Source organism: Aedes albopictus, chromosome 1, assembly GCF_035046485.1.
Source record: "Aedes albopictus strain Foshan chromosome 1, AalbF5, whole genome shotgun sequence".
NCBI classification, from domain to species: domain Eukaryota; kingdom Metazoa; phylum Arthropoda; class Insecta; order Diptera; family Culicidae; genus Aedes; species Aedes albopictus.
The window spans coordinates 19,497,434-19,513,983 of record NC_085136.1 but is presented as its reverse complement, the minus strand read 5'-3'; the positions used below and the strand labels follow the sequence as shown (position 1 = coordinate 19,513,983).

The following is a 16,550-nucleotide window of genomic DNA, read 5'->3' as shown; positions in this document are numbered from 1 at the left end:
GCGATGTTGATCTGGAATATCTCAAAACTATCATTATAGATTACAGTCCAAAGTTCATTGTGAGACTAACTACTGTTACTATCAAGAGCTAAACTTCAGGATAGTTTGGACGACCCTCAATGTCCCAAAGGTTTCATAAAAATATATAGTAGACTTGGTTGGTCCAGTCACCACTATTGATTATGAAACGTTACTCAGTATGTCAGATTTAGCTGATCTTACGAGTGTAGACCTGAAGTTCTGAACTTATGGATAGTTTGGCTGACCTGGAACATTCCCAGTGTGTCTCTAAATGACATTTGAGATTTCAAGAGCTTCGCGGATCTCAGCAGCTGCTATGCTATTATTTATGGTGAAAACACAAAGTTTTTCTTGTAGATTTGAAGGGCTTTATTATAGAACAATTTGGACGACCGTGAATGCCCCAAAGGTTTATTATATAAAAATAAACTTCAGATTGTTCCAGTAACTGCGGTTGATTATGCAGCGTGAGTCAGTATAACAGATATGGATACAGTTACGAGTGTAGACCTGAACTCCTGAACTCAGAGGAAGTTTGGCTGACCTGGAATATTCCTGTAGTGTCTCTAAATGACATTTGAGATTTCAAGAGCTTCACGGATCTCAGCAGATTATGCTATGCTATTATTTATGGTGAAAACACATAACATTTTTCTTGTAGATTTGAAGGACTTCATTATAGAACAATTTGGACGACCGTGAATGCCCCAAAGGGTTTTATAAAAAAAAAGTAGACTTCAGATTGTTCCAGTAACTGCGGTTGATTATGCAGCGTTACTCAGAATAACAGATATGGATACTGTTACGAGTGTAGACCTGAAGTCCTGAACTCCAATGTAGTTTGGCTGACCTGGAATATCCCTGTGGTGTCTCTGAATGATATTTGAGTTTTCAAGAGCTTCGCGGACCCCAGCAGATTATACAATACTATTATGTGTGGTGAAAACACATAAAATTATTCTTGTAGATTTGAAGGACTTTATTATAGAACAGTTTGGATGACCCTAGATGTCCCAAAGGTTTGTAATAAGCTAGTAGATTTCAGATTGCTCCAGTAACTGCGGTTGATTATGTAGCGTTTCTCAGTATAACAGATATGGATAATGTTACGAGTGTAGACCTGAAGTCCTGAACTCCAAGGTAGTTTGGCTGACCTGGAATATCCCTATAGCGTCTATGAATCACAAGGCCATTCATAGACGCTATAGGAATATTCAATGTCAAGAGCTTCGCGGATCCCAGTAGCTTATACAATGCTATTAATTGTGGCGGAAATACATAAAAATATTCTTGTGGATTTTAAGGACTTCACTATAGGACAGTTTGGAACACCTAGAACATCCCAGAATATAAAACACCTTTTGATATTCTTGACGAAGGCTAAATGAATACATGTAAACGTAACCCACATCCAAGTTCAGCTTTTAGATCAACTGGTATGACAATTATTTCGTTTTTCCAAATTTCATGGTGTTCAGGATGTTCTAGGTTGTCAATGAAGCCCCAAATACAAATATGCCCATTTTTCCATGATAGCGGACTCAATTTGCAGCAACTTTGCCAAAGAGAGTATTCTTTTTATCGAATGGGTGAATTTATACAGCCGTTTCTATGTTGGGGGGTCATATATGACCCATCCGGCTCCAAAGGGTTAAATTGTGAATAATTTTTATTGAGGCTTTAAAATGATTTAAGACGATTAAAAAATTTACAAAACACTAAAAAATCTACATGGTACACCTAGGCTCACGCGTCAACAGGCTTAACGGAGCCGATTTCATTTGAGTTTTTTTTTTTAATTTCATGATTTTTACTTATGTACTACATTGGTTGTGGGAACCGTAAAATTCGCGATTTGGTGGAAGTTATGGAAAACGATAATATTTGAGGAAAGGACCCAACAAACAAGCTGTACAACAGCTGAATAAGCTGCTTTTAAGCTTAATTTTGAAAATTTTGGTTGAATAAACTGTTATTCGGCTGTCATTGTTATTTGGGGATGGGATGATGGGGGCTTTTCGTTAACACATGAAAGTAGAGTGGACGAAGGGTTATCGAAAGTTAATATGAGAAATTCGCAAACGAAAATATGAGAAGTTTTCTTATGGATAACCTTGGATATTTCAGAGTAGGCAGAGAATCTGAAAACACCTAAACGGTGTTTTGCTATAGAAAATGGAAAAAATCTGATTTTAACAAAGAATATTCAGAAGAAAATGTGGAGACATTTTGAAGAAAAGCTGAACGAATTTTTCTAGGAAAGATAAAAGATTTTTTGGGAATATAAGGAGATACTAGTATATCTAGATATTGTTAAAAAAATAACTGTGGAAATTTCTGAAGAGAATCACAAAAGCGATCTGTACAGAGCTCGGGAGATTTCTGAAGGGATTTTATATTATTGTCTGATCACTTTTTTGTGGAAATTCTGGTTCTCAAAATATTCTGGAAGAAATGGTAGAAGATTCTTGAAGAGCATTTTAATAATTGACTACCTCAACGATAATCAGATTTAATTTCGGGTGAGTTTTTTTTTTTAAGAAAATCTGAGAAACTATCTCAATAGAATAAATATCAGGAGATTATGATGATTAACCTGGGCTTGTTAGGGGAATATCTGTAAATAAAAAGGGGCCAGGCCCCCCCAGAATCCGCCTGCCCCCCCCCAGAAATTCGTGGTGACAAACATAGATCTATATTCTCAATTTAGTTGAAAATCGGAGTTTTCGACTAGCGAAGTTGGACTAGCGAGAAAAATCCAACTTCGCTAGTCGAAAATTCCAGGTTTATACTGCGCGTACAGTAAAAGAAATTTATTTGACATAATATGTGTTTAAATTGACAGTTAATGGAGACAATTCTCAACTTGTCACTCATTGTCCAAAATGGTCTATGTAATTAGTTAATTTTGTTTCGAAATATTATATAATCAGAATTATACAAAAAGCAATACTTTGTACATCTTTTTTAAATCGCTGAGAATTTAAATTTAAATGACAGTTTCCAGGAATTCTTGGATGGGTATCTTTAAGAATCTTTGAATTTTCTAGCAGCATTACTGCAAAATATGGTTAAGTGATTCTTTATGTAAATCAAGTATCATGTGGGGAAAAGCTCTGGTTGAATTTGCAATGGAATTCCAGCAAAAGTTTGTGAATTCCTAGTGAGAATAGATGTACGTAGCTGAAGCGTAAACGCGAGTGTATTCATTAAAACCATGCTGGAGGTGATTTCTAGTCGATCACTATTAATTTCTTTTATTTCGTGGGCCAGGGGTATTTTTGCGTCTATCAAACAGCGAACAAATTCAAATGGTCATTGAGGAAGTTTTAATATATTCAAAAGCTGGTGCTGCAAGATGTGATCGTAAGTTTGAAGGTATTCATGATTGGACTTGTAAAAGACTTGGTATTCATGAGATAATTGTGAAAGAATTCCTGGATGACTTCTTGGAGAATTTCTTGGCTTCTATGTCCCTCTAAAACTATCTAAAAGAATTTCAATACAAATCGCTGGAGGAATTCCTCTAGAAATCCTTTAAATTATTCAAAAAATCTACAAGTAATCCTGAAAAAAAACCCTGGGGTGAATCCCAGAAAAACATTATGAACGGAATACTGTAATTTTTTAACTAACCGCTGAATAAATTTTAAAAAAAATCCCGAGAGAAATTTCGGAAGAAACCATTACAAGAATTCTCGGAGCAATACCTGCAGGAATCCCTGGAGTAATTTGTGAAAGTATACCTGGAGGAATCCCTGGATGAATTCCTGGAGGAATCCGAAAAGCAATTAGGCTAGGAATTTCAGGAAAAAAAATCTGAAGAATCCGCATCAGAAATCCCTGTAAAAATTACTAGAAAAATTTTTAGATGAATCCTTGGAGGAATTTCTGGATGCATTCCTGGAGGAATCCTTAGAGGAATTCTTCAAGAAATCACAGGAGGAGATCCTAGATGTATTTCTGGAGGATATCCGAGAGAACCTTCTGGAAAAATTCCATGTGGAATCTCTGGAAAAGTTCCTGGACTAATGCCTGGAGCAATAGCAGATTTTTTTTTATTATCGTACAAATTGGTATGAAGTTTCTGAAGGTTAATGAAATTAGGTAGGGATCATATATATTTGAAAAACTAAATTGAAAAAAAATAAGGGTCGTCTAATTTTCCGGAAAACTCCAGTGAAAATCTAATATTTTCCACAGACACCACCTACTTTGAAAAATCATAGAACGAAGCATCATAGGCACATTTTTTTCTGTGAAATCATAAGCAAATTTTCTCGGCAATTCCAAGATGGATTTCTGGAGGAAATCCTAGAAAATTTTTTGAACAAATTCCTGGTGGATTCCCTGGAAAAGCTAATGGATTGATTGATTGATTTGTCTTTTTTAAAGAGACTTTCAGCCCTTGGCTCCAAAGTTAATGGATAAATTTCTGAAGGAGGCATCCCTGGAGAAGTTCCTGGAGTAATGCCTGGAGCATTAGAGACATTTCTGATGAAATTCCAAGATAAATTTCTAGAAGAATTTCTGGATGAAATCCAGGATGAATTCTTGGGGGAATCTCCCGGAAGAATCTTAAGAGGAATCCCTGCAGGAATTTTCCGGTACATTCTTGGAGGAATTCCTGGTGGAATTTCAAGAAGAACCCGTGAAATACCTCCTGGACGGATTTCTAGAGGAATCCCTGGAGTTGAAATTCATGGATTTATTCCTAGAGGAAACCTGAAAGAATTTCCGGAGGAATCCCTTGAAAAAATTCCTATAGAATTTCCTGAAGAATCTCCTGAAAGAATATCGGAAGCAATCTCTAAAGGATTTCCTGCAGAAATTCCTGGAGGAATGCTGTAGGAATTTCCGAAGAAATTCCTGGAGGGATTCCTGGATCAATTTCTGAAGAAATTCCTGTAGGAATTTCTGAAGAAATATCTACGGTAAATCTTGGTGGAATTTCTTGAGGAGCCCCTGGAGACACTGCGGTAGTAATTTCTGAGGAATTCCTAGAGGAATTCCTAAAGGAATTCCTATATGAATTCCTGAAGGACTTTCTGAAGGAATTCCTGGATTATTTCTGAAGAAACCTCATAAGGAATTCCCGCAAAATTTCTTAGATTTTTTTGTATCTGTATTAATGAGATTTTTAGCCCTAGGCTGGTTCATCTCGGGACCCACGCTTAACTTCCCTTCCGAAGGAAGAACCCACATTTTGTGAGTTTGTCGGGAGTGAGATTCGATCCCAGGTCCTCGGCGTGATAGTCAAGTGTTCTAACCATCACACCAGGTCCGCTCCACAAATTTCTTAGAGAAATTTCTAAAAAGAATCTTGAAAGAATCCCTGGAGATATTCTTGGAAAGAACCCTGGGGAAATCCCTGAAACAAATTTCTGGAGGAACCTTAGGAGGGATTCCTGGAGGAACTTCCGGACAAGTTCCAGGTGGAATTTCATCAGGAATTTCTGGACAAATCTTTATAGGACATCTTGGGAAATTCCATGGAACTATTCATGGATGAATTCCAGGAGGAATCCCTCAATCAATTCTTTGAGGAATCCTTCAATAAATTCCTGGAAGAATCTCTAGAGGAATTCTGGAAGGGATCCATGGAGAAATTTCTGAATATATTCATAGAGAAATTCCTAAAGAAATTCATAGAGAAATTCCTAGAGGAATTCTGAGAGGAATTTCTAATGGAGTTCCAGGAGAAATTTCCAGAGGAATTTCTGGAGGACTTACAGGAGCAATTTCAGAAGGAATTTCTGGAAGAATTTCTGGAGAAATCCATGAAATAATTCCTGGAGGAATGTGTAGTGGAAACCTCGGAGAAGAAATTCCAGGATTAATTCTTGGGAGAAACCCTGGAAGGATTCCTGGAGGAATTCCTGGAACAATTCCTGAAGGAATTGCTGTACGAATTTCCGAAGAAATTCCTGGAGGAATTCCTGGATCCATTCCTGAATAAATTACCGAAAGTATTCCTGAAGAAAAACCTGGGGTAATTTTTGGTGAAATTCGTGGTAGAACTCCTGGAGGAGTCCCTGGAGAAATGCCTGGATGAAATCCTGGAATAATGCCAGGAGGAATACCTGGAATAATTCTTGAATAAATTCCAGAAAGAATTTGTGGGGAAATTTTTAAAAGAATCCCTTGAGGATTTCCTGGAGGATTCCTGAAAAATATTTGAAGGAATTTCTAGAGATATCTCAGGAGCAAATCATTCAGGAATCCCAGGAAGAATCATTGGAATATTTCTTGGATAAACTCCGGGAGCAATTCTTGGGGTAATTTCTAAATGAATCCCTGGAGGATTTTCTAGATAAATTGCGGTAGTAATTTCTGAAGGAATCCTGGATTAATGCCTGGAGGAATCCCTATAGAAATCTCTGAAGGAACTTCTGGAGGAATGCCTGGAGTAACCCCTGGATAAATTCCTGGAGACATGCCTGTATCAATTCCTGGAGGAATCTCTCGAGAAATTCCTTAAGAAATCCCTGGAGGATACCCTGGGGAATTTCCTTAAAAAAATCCCTGGAGAAATTCCTGGACTAATGCCTGGAGAAATCTCTGGATACATTTCTAGATAAGTTCCTGGTAGAGTTTTCAGAAGAATTCTGGGAGCAATCTAGTGGAGTTTAGAGTTTTTAGAAGAACTCCCGAAGCAATCTCTAGATGAATTGCTGGAGAAATCCCGGGATGAGTCCATGGAGAAACTCCCAGGAGAAATTTCTAAAGAAACCTCTTGAAAAATTCCTAGAAGAATCCTTAGAAAAATTTCTAGAGAAATTCTTGGAAGAATCCCTGGGAAAATTCTTTGAAAAATCCCTGGAGGAATCCCTGGACAAATTCCTGCAGGAAGTTCTGGATAAATTCCTTGCGGAATCCCAGGAAGAATTCCTGGATTAATCTGTAAAGGAATTTTTGTGGAAAATCCTTGGAACTATCCCTGGAAGAATTCTTGAATGAATTCCTGGAGGAATCTCGAGAGAAATTCTGGAAGCAGTTAATGGAGGAATTTCTGAAGAAATTCCAAAAGAAATTTCTGAAGAAATTCCAAGAGAAATTTCTAGTGGAATTTCCAGAGAAATTTTTGGAGGAATTCCAGGAGGAATTCCTGAAGGAATTGCGGTAGTAATTTCTGAAGGAATTCCTATGGAAGTTCTTGGATCAATTCATGGAGGACTTTCTGAAGGGATTCTTGGGGTAATACTTAAGTAACCTCTTGAGGAATTCCTGAAGGCATCCTTAGAAGAATTTCTAGAAAATTACTTGGAAGAATCCCTGGGGGAATTCTTGCAAAAAAAACCTGGAGGAATCCCTGGAACAATTTCTGGGAGAACCTCAGGAGGAATTCCTGGACAAATCTCTATAGGAAATCTTGGGGAAAATCCGTGGAACTATTCATGGAAGAACTGCAGGAGGAATCCGTAAATGAATATCTTGAGAATCCCTGAATACATTCCTGCAAGAATCTCTAGAGGAATTCTGGAAGGAATCCATGGAGAAATTTCTGAAGGAATTCCTGGAGACATTTTTAGAGGAATTCAGAAAGGAATTTCTGATGGAGTTCCAGGAGGATTTTCTGGAGGAATTACTGCAGGAATCATCGGTGGAATTCCTGGAGGGATCCATGAAATAAATCCTGGAGGAATGTGCAGAGGAAACCCTAGAGAAGAAATTCCTGTAAAAATTTTCGGAGGAATTCATGGAAGAATTCCTGGATCCAAACTTGAATAAATTCCTGGAGTAATTCCTGAGGAAATACCTGGGGTCATACCTGGAGAAATTCTTGGTAGAACTCTTGCAGAAGTCTCTGGATAAATGCCTGAATGAAATCCTAGAGGCAGGAAAACTTGGAATAATTCTTGAAAAAAATCCGGGAGGAATTTCCGAAGGAGTTCCTGGAGGAATCTCAAGATTCATTCCTGATGAAATACAAAGTTCGATTTCTGAGGGAATTCCAGGAGGATTTTCTGAAGAATTCTCAGGGGAAATACTGAAGAAACCGCTGAAATTCCTGAGGAAATCCTGAAATCCTGGATTAATTCCTGCGGGAGTTTCTGAAGGAATCCCAATAAGAGTTCTTCTACAAATGTTTAAGGTTAATATATGACAAAGCCACACCTCGAATTTTCAAGAGCACAAATTTGAAGAACCGAAAGTCGGTTTGCGCTGAAAAGTTGATCGATTGGTGACCACCAGCGGGTAACCAATCGATCAACTTTTCAGCACAAACCGAAATTCGGTTCTCCAGATTTGTGCTCTTGAAAATTCCAGGTGTGGAATTATCTTCACCTTAAAATAATCTCGGAATTCGTTTTTGTAAGAATAACAGAAGAAATTTCCGGTGAATCCCTGGAGGAACTCTTGAAGTAATTTTTGAAGAAAAACGATGAGGAATCCCGGAAGCAAGCCCCATTAGGATCTCTTTATGGAATCTCAGGAGAGTTTTCTTAGCGAATACCTGGAAGAATTTTTGTAGGAATATTCCTGGATTAAAAAATTAAGAAATCAATGTCTGCAGTAATTGTTGAAGGAATACTAGGATCCCTAGTGGAGCGGACCTGGTGGGATGGTTAGAACACTTGACTATCACGCCGAGGACCTGGGATCGAATCCCACTCCTGACAAACTCGCAAAATGTGAGTTCTTCCTTCGGAAGGGAAGTAAAGCGTGGGTCCCGAGATGAACTAGCCTAGGGCTAAAAATCTCGTTAATACACATAAAAAAAAACTTGGATCCCTCAAGGTTTTTTGTACAAATTTTTCAAGCAATTCTTGGAGTGTTTTTTAAGAATCACTAAGTAAAATTTTCTAAAAGAATTTCTGGAATACATTCCTGCAGAAATACTTCGGATCATTCCAGATGTAATTATTGGAGCAATCTCTAGTGGAATTTTGGAAGGCATATATGGTGATATCCCTGTAGAAATCTCTGAATACCTGCAGAAATACCTTAAAGGATCTCTGGAAAAAATCCTGAAGGAAACTTCGAAAAAAGCACTGGAACAATTACTGGTGGAACCTCTAAAGATATCCCTGGACAAATCCCCGAAAAAATGTCTAGTGGAATCCCTAGATGAATTCTTGATTGAATTTCTGGAAGAAGCCAAGATGGAATCACTGAATTAAGCTATGGAAAAAATTCTTGGAGGAATTGTTCGTACTCATATAGTTTACAAAACTATGAACAAATCTGAAACAGTCATTTTGATTACTCAAAACTACAATACTGATTTGGATATTCACATATCAGGCGCCCATCCCGCTTAAAATTCATCTCAAGTCAGGCCCCCCCTGGGCCCCCTCCAGGAAAAAATCCTAGTTACGCCAATGGAAGACGACCTTACAGTTGAGGTCGAAATACGTATCTGTCAAAGGATGCAAATTCTTAGTGGAATTCAAAGGAACAATACTTAACGCGATTTTCTTTTTATTTAACAGGAGATTTCTAAAAGGCATTTGCGATGAATTCTATAAGAAATTGTTAATTCCTTGAAAAGACATCTCCGAAAAGAATCTCAGCAAATTCTGACTCCCAGAACACTGATGAGAATGCCTAATGAAATTCTAAGCCGATTTGCAAAAACTTGAGAAGATTTCGAAAATGTATATGAATAAACTGCAAACGAAAACATGAGCTGATTTCTGAAGCAAATTGAATTTTCATAAATTCCCCATTTAGATTTTCTACTGGTAAGCATGTGGATTGATTTCCGAAGTGAATTTGAGAAGATTTCTAAATTAAGGAACCTCAGAACATGTAAAAAAATAAATATAAAGAGATTCCTGAAGGGCATCTTAGGAGATTTCCTTAAGAAATGATACAGGGGATAGACAAAATGATCGGGACAGGCAAAATTTTCACTTTTCAAAAAATGTTTAATTAGCTGTAACTATTCGAAAAGTGCATCAAATATTCTCAAATTTTTACTGTACGTTCTTCAACTAGTTGTGTATCAGTGGACAAAATTTGGAAAAGAACGGACAATTCTTCACGAAGTTATAAAGATTTTTGAAAATGGTAAAATTATCCGATAGCCAACTTTGAGCTGTTATATCTCCGGATTCAATTAACCGAATGTAATGAAATTTTGACCATTAATGGCTTATACAATGAGCTATGAAAAACCATTGACTTAACTTAATATTCTTAACACGGATGAAAATTATAACGATTAGATTATTTTTCTAATAAAACACCAAATTATCCAAAATATCAACATCGTTTCAAAATTCAAGATGCAAATTATAGTTCATTTAGTTTCCCTGTAATTGACTTATATATAAATGCGTTTTGAAGGAAAGTAACAACATAGCCGCCAATTAATTTAAAAAATTAATGGGATGCATAATAAAAATAGACCAATTTAAGAAAAAATCGCGAAAAAAATTAAATCGCTATAACTTTTTCGCTTGTTAAAAATTTCAAGTTAAGTCAAATGTTTTCCAGAGTTCATTATATAAGTCATGAATGGTCAAAATTTCATTGCAATCGGTTCATTGAATCCGGAGGTATAACAGCTCAAAGTTGGCTATCGGATAATTTTATCTTTTTCAAAAATCTTTATATCTTCGTGAAGAATTGTCCGATCTTTTCCAAATTTTGTTCACTGATACACAACTAGTTGAAGAACTTACAGTAAAAATTTGAGAATATTCGATGCACTTTTCGAAAAGTTACAGCTAGTTGAACATTTTTTGTAAAGTGAAAATTTTGCCTGTCCCGATCATTTTGTCTATCCCCTGTACGTTAAGTTGAGTAGATGTTTCCCGGAAAAGGAAAAATTAAAAAAGATCATAAACTCTTAAGTGATTACACAAGTTTACAAAATAAAACGAAAGTCGTGAACTTCTGTCAACAACCAAAATTTTTGAAGCATAATTTAGCGCTGATTTCGAAACCGTGCTTCAAAAAATTTAAAGTAGAACAGTTTTTGAGTTTTAGTTCAATATTGAGTTTTACAACTTTTAAAAATATGGAATTTACTAAAATTCAAATATCTTGCGTTTTGTTCAACCAATTTTTAATCTTCTTCCATAAATGAAAAGCTGAATATAATACCATTCGATCATCTGAATGCAGGTTTTGCGTCCTATTGATGAAAACCAAGATATTGACGAGTTTTGGGGACGATCTCCTTAAATTTTAGCAATTTTTCCAAAAATATATGAAGAAATGTATTTTTTTTTTTCAATAAGAAAAAACAATTTAAAAATTATTTCTCAACGTTTATTTTACATATTATATGTAGGTGAGTTACAGTAAAAAAATCATCTCAATCAGAGCATTGATTACGGAGAATGAGATGTGTGAAGTGAGCGACTTTGCTTAAAAATAGAACAAAAATCGATTTCAAATCACCAACCTTGTATGGAAAGTCGAAAAAATTTCCGCTCTACCTCTACTGTATTTTTTTTTCTTTCGCATTTTCGAACTCAGGGCATGATTCTACACCAAAAACGATCATCAGCTTACCGAGTTCAAAAATACTGTAAACTAGTGTTATAGATGGTGATCATATTCTTCATTAAAATTCAAAATATTTCCATAAAGATGCCTGATTCTAAAGAACATTTGAGGAGATTTCAGAACTCTTTCGGAGAAAATTGCTGCTTTTCTTTCCGGGACAGTGAAACTTGTCAATAACATTCTGAGAAGATTTTCGAAAGCAACCTAAAAAAATCTAATATTTATGTGAAGAAACTGGTAACAAAAATATAAGCAAATTATTAAAAGAAAACGTTTTAATATATCAGTTCAGATAATCTTTAAAAAATACCTTCTGAACGGTTTTATTGTTATTAGCTCTTTATTATGGGGAAATTCAGCCCGAGGCTGGTTCAACCCCTCTCTGAACGGTGTACAGATCCTTGTTGTACTTGAAAATAAATATCTAAACGGCATCTCAGAAAGTTTCTGTTGAAAATGAGGGAACATTTCTCATGGAAAGCTTAACAAATTTCTAGAAGAAAATAGAAAAAAATGCAGGTTTTATAAAGTCATGAAATCGCTCATAGAAACATTATGAAATTTCTCGTGATTATCTGAGGAAATTTCTGAAGAGAATAACGAATGTTTTATGACCATAACTTGGAAGATTCCTGAAAGATTCTGAGTCATTTTTGTCTGAACGCATATTTTAAAGCAAATCTGCGCAAAGGCTTGGTGAAAAATATTTATAGATTCCTATATTATTTCTGAGAAGAATATGAAGAAAATAAGGCAAGTAATAACACTAAATTTGAAGAGGTTACGAAAAAAAATTAATCTGAGCAGATTGTTGAAGGTGAATATAAATAATTTTCTAATGGAAATTAAATGTGTTTTTTTTTTGTATGGAATCTGAAGAGATTCTTGATGGTGCTTGGATGACGAAAATTAATATGTCGAGAAAGTTTGTCAAGATTTCAGAAAAGCATCTAAAAATGTCTGAGAAGATTTCTGAAATAGCACTGAAAACACTTCTCAATGAAATTTTAAGCAGATTTGCGAAAATAACCTGAGAACAATTTTATAATAAAGTTGAAACAACTTCTAAAACAAAAATATGAGCACATTTCTGAAGAAAAACTTAATTTAAATATAAAGGGATACCTTAGATAATTTAAAAGAGTTCTGAAGAGAATCTAGGGAGAATCCTGATGAAATGCGAAGGAAATTATCCTGCGAATGCAAGAAAAGATCATATAAATTTCGCAGAAAATCTGAAGGGAAACGGTGCCACAGCACAGTGGTTCTGCCATAGGTCATTAATCCAAAAATTTGACCTGAATGAAAATGTGATATCATTGCGGAAACATCAAGTTTAATGCTTTAATAATTAGGGACAATCATTACTTTTATCAAATGTATGCCGAAACTTTTCCGTAGAGCTCATGAAAGTAGATGTTCTTGAGTAGATATTTTATTTGAATTTTTCTAATTTCAGTCCTATGCATTTATCACTCTATTGAAAAGTCTCATCCATTCGACATGTATTTGGTTGCTTGTGTTCGATTCTTACAAAGTTGAAATCGATGTTTACCACAAACTTAGTTGTCATTCTTCATCATTTTATTTAAATAAGTGTGATTGAATTGGATGCTTTTTCCACAAAGTATAAAAAAAACTGAAAATTTTCAACAAGCCCAAAAAAATGTTTCCCCTTCCGACCCTTTTGGACGTTCTTCTATAAAACTTCCCTATAATCTTAAACAATGATTTACTGGCGAATTTGTCTGCGACCGTTTGCGACCAGATTGGTGGTAGTCACTTTAGTGTCGAACTTTCAATTTACTCAAAAACTAACAAATATCTCTCGCATTGCATTGCACGGAACACTTTTTTACAACTTTCACCCTCTTTATCCATTACATAATGTGTGTTTCACTATTCTTGAGCAGTTCTGACTACCGTGCACCGCCAAAACTAATATTAGTATATCTAGATCAGTTGGTAACCAAAATTGCAAAATAACGAATTTCAGCTCCGTAAGGCCAAAAACTCGATTGAGCCCATTTTTAAAAAACAATACAAAAACGCATTTGGAATGCAAATATGCATGAAATTTAGCGGTTTCATCATAAAACTCGATAAAATCATATTTATGGCCGCCCTCACATGGGGCTGGAACCACTGTGCACAGTGGGAAAAATCGACCCAAAAAACGGATCTTTTAACGCCGCTGGTTTCGGTACGTGAAGTTGACCATTTCTGACGTAAAAAAGTACGAGAAATCGATTGGCGCTAAATTCATTCACCGCACGGCACGGGAAGTGGTCCATTTTGCCCCATATTGCCCTTTTTTCATACAAAAAGAGAATTAAAATGTACTTTCAAACAACCAACACGACTGAAGATTGTTGAAAATAACTGCAGGTGTAATTAGAGGTTAATAGCAATCATAAAAATAAATTAAACATCCTTTCAAATGTTTATTTTGCCCCATATGCCCCAACAACTACTGGAAAATGTTAATTTTACTTAACTATAATGGATTTTTAATGTTACTGATTTGAAGTCGATTTTTTAACATAAACAAAAAGCAATAGATCTATTATCACCAGATTCACCTTCAGGAGTTGTCCAATTTGCCCCATGTTGCCCTATTATCATATAAAAATGATATTTAAAATGTATTTATTAGAAACAGATACTGCTATGGTACATTGAAATTAGTTTAAGTTGTAATTTGAAGCTAACAGTAATCATGCGGGTATGCGAAAGATCATTTCCCTATTTTACCCTACATGCCCCAAAAAGTGCTGGATAATAACATTTTTTGTAATGTTTGTAATATCACTGGTTGCATACATGAAGTCATTGATCATTTTTGATATATACAAACACGGTTTATCGATTAGCTTTAGGGTACAAACAGCTGTCCATTTTACCCCAATTTGCCCTGAATTTTTGTCGCCTCATGAAAAATTGATTTTCCGTATTTGTTTATGTCCTAATTGATGGACTTCTGGTACTGAAACCAGTGTAATCGAAAGAACAGTTAAAATATATGACTTTTTCTAATTCCAGCTTTTAGTGAGGAATTCAGGGTAAAATAATCATTTATGCACACATTTGAATGTACTGCACGAGCTGCTAGCCGATAACGGTCCCTATGTCAATAAGGTCGACATAATCATTTATTTTAATCTTAATATGTGGCAAATATGCAGACAACTGATTAAATGAGGCATCTTAAATATATATAATTTGGTGCTTTAAGACGCCCTATTCAATCAGTTTAGTGCATATTTGACTTATTTTATAAAATGCCTATTAAAAGCTGAAATTTGAGAAAATGTCATATACGTATGTCTTTATATATGTCTTTTTGATAACATTGGTTTCAGTACCAATGCAAAGAAAAGCAATGAATTGATTCATTACATGACAACTAGGCCAAATTGGGGTAAAATTGACAGCTAGTCATACCAATTCAAGAATGGTTCTGGTATTAATCGATAATCCGCATTTGTATATATCAAAAATGATCAATAGCTTCATGTTTTGCAACCAGCGACATACCAAAACCATACAAAATATGTTCCAGCAGTTTTAGGGGCATATAGGGTAAAATAGGGAAAAGATCTTTCATATGTGGTCAAATGATAACTGTTAGCTTCCAATTGAACCTAAAACTAATTTCAACGTTCCGTAGCAGTATCTGTTTCTTATAAATACATTTTAAATCTAATTTTTCTTTGAAAATAGGGCAAAATGGGGCAAAACGGAGAACTCCCGAAGATGATTGTGGTGATAATAGTTGTAGAACTTTTTGTTAATGCCTAACAAATCAACTTAAAATCAGTAACATTAAAAAGCCATTCAAAATTAAGTAAAAGTGTGAATTTCCAGCAGTTGTCGGGGCATATGGGGCAAAATAAGCATTCACAAGGATCTTTCATGCATTCTTATGATTACTATTAACCTCTAATTACACCTGCAGCTTTTTTCATCGATCTTCAGTCGTGTTGGTTGTTTGAAAGTACATTTAGATTCTCTTTTTGTATGAAAAAGGGCAATATGGGGCAAAATGGACCACTTCCCGTGCCGTGCGGTGAATGAATTTAGCGTCAATCGATTTCTCGTACTTTTCTACTTCAGAAATGGTCAACTTCAAGTACCGAGACCAGCGGCGTTAAAAGATCCGTTTTTTGGGTCGATTTTTCCCACTGTGCGGTGATAGAGAAGGATCAGCGCTCAGTGGGTAGACTTCTGAAGGGGCAACTGAGAAAAATCTAAGATTTATCAATGAAAATTCCTGTAAGAAATGTACTAGATATTGTAGTCAATTTTCAAATATCTGACAAACTGTCGATGGCATGCCTGAAGACAGTCTTAATTTGAAAAACAAACAAAAAAGAGATTTTTGAACGAAACTTCAGGATATTTCTGAAGGGAATTTGAGAAGGCTCTTGACGGAGATATGGGAGAATATTCCTGAACGTTTACCAAAAGTAACATGATCAAGTTACTGAAAACTTCTAAAAAGAATATCCGAAGATATCTTAAAAGTTCTCTGGCCACTAAACTGGATAGATTCCTTCGATTCCAAAAAAAATCTGGGAAAATTTCTTGACGGGATCTGAGAAAATCATTAGAAAAAAACTATGGAAATTTCTTAAGTAATTTTCAATTGCGATAATGGTAGATAGGGCAACAAAGCGTATTTTCGGCAGTTTTGTTCTCTTCGTCATGGGAGCTTTTTTAAAACCTGCTGAACTCATAGTTGTCCTCATATCCTTCCTAATCAAGCTGAATTGTATGCCCAAATTTTAGGCAATTTGGCCCACAAAAACCCCCCATGACGAAGAGAACAAAACTGGCCGAAAATACCCTTTGTTACCCTATCTCTGGAATAAATTGGAATTTCTGAAAAAATTCTCCAAAGCAACCTGAGAAGATGTCGATTATGGGACAAAATAAAGTTCAATAGAGAATTAGAGCGAATTTCTGGATGGACCGGATAAGGTTCCAAAAGAAAACTAAAAAAATAATGATAAAGAATTTGTGACAATTCAAAACTGTGTTCAGACGAAAATTAGGAAACC

At 35.5% G+C, this 16,550-nt stretch overlaps 2 protein-coding genes and 1 long non-coding RNA gene across 6 annotated transcripts in view; 2 read left to right on the top strand and 1 right to left on the bottom strand.

The window, feature by feature from the left end:
• Positions 1–16,550, top strand: part of LOC134284823 (uncharacterized) — a 496,062-nt gene that overhangs the window by 403,463 nt on the left and 76,049 nt on the right. The gene's annotated exons all lie outside the window — the stretch shown is intronic.
• Positions 1–16,550, top strand: part of LOC109408929 (cytosolic purine 5'-nucleotidase) — a 168,403-nt gene that overhangs the window by 127,415 nt on the left and 24,438 nt on the right. The gene's annotated exons all lie outside the window — the stretch shown is intronic.
• Positions 1–16,550, bottom strand: part of LOC134284822 (uncharacterized) — an 85,436-nt gene that overhangs the window by 62,825 nt on the left and 6,061 nt on the right. The gene's annotated exons all lie outside the window — the stretch shown is intronic.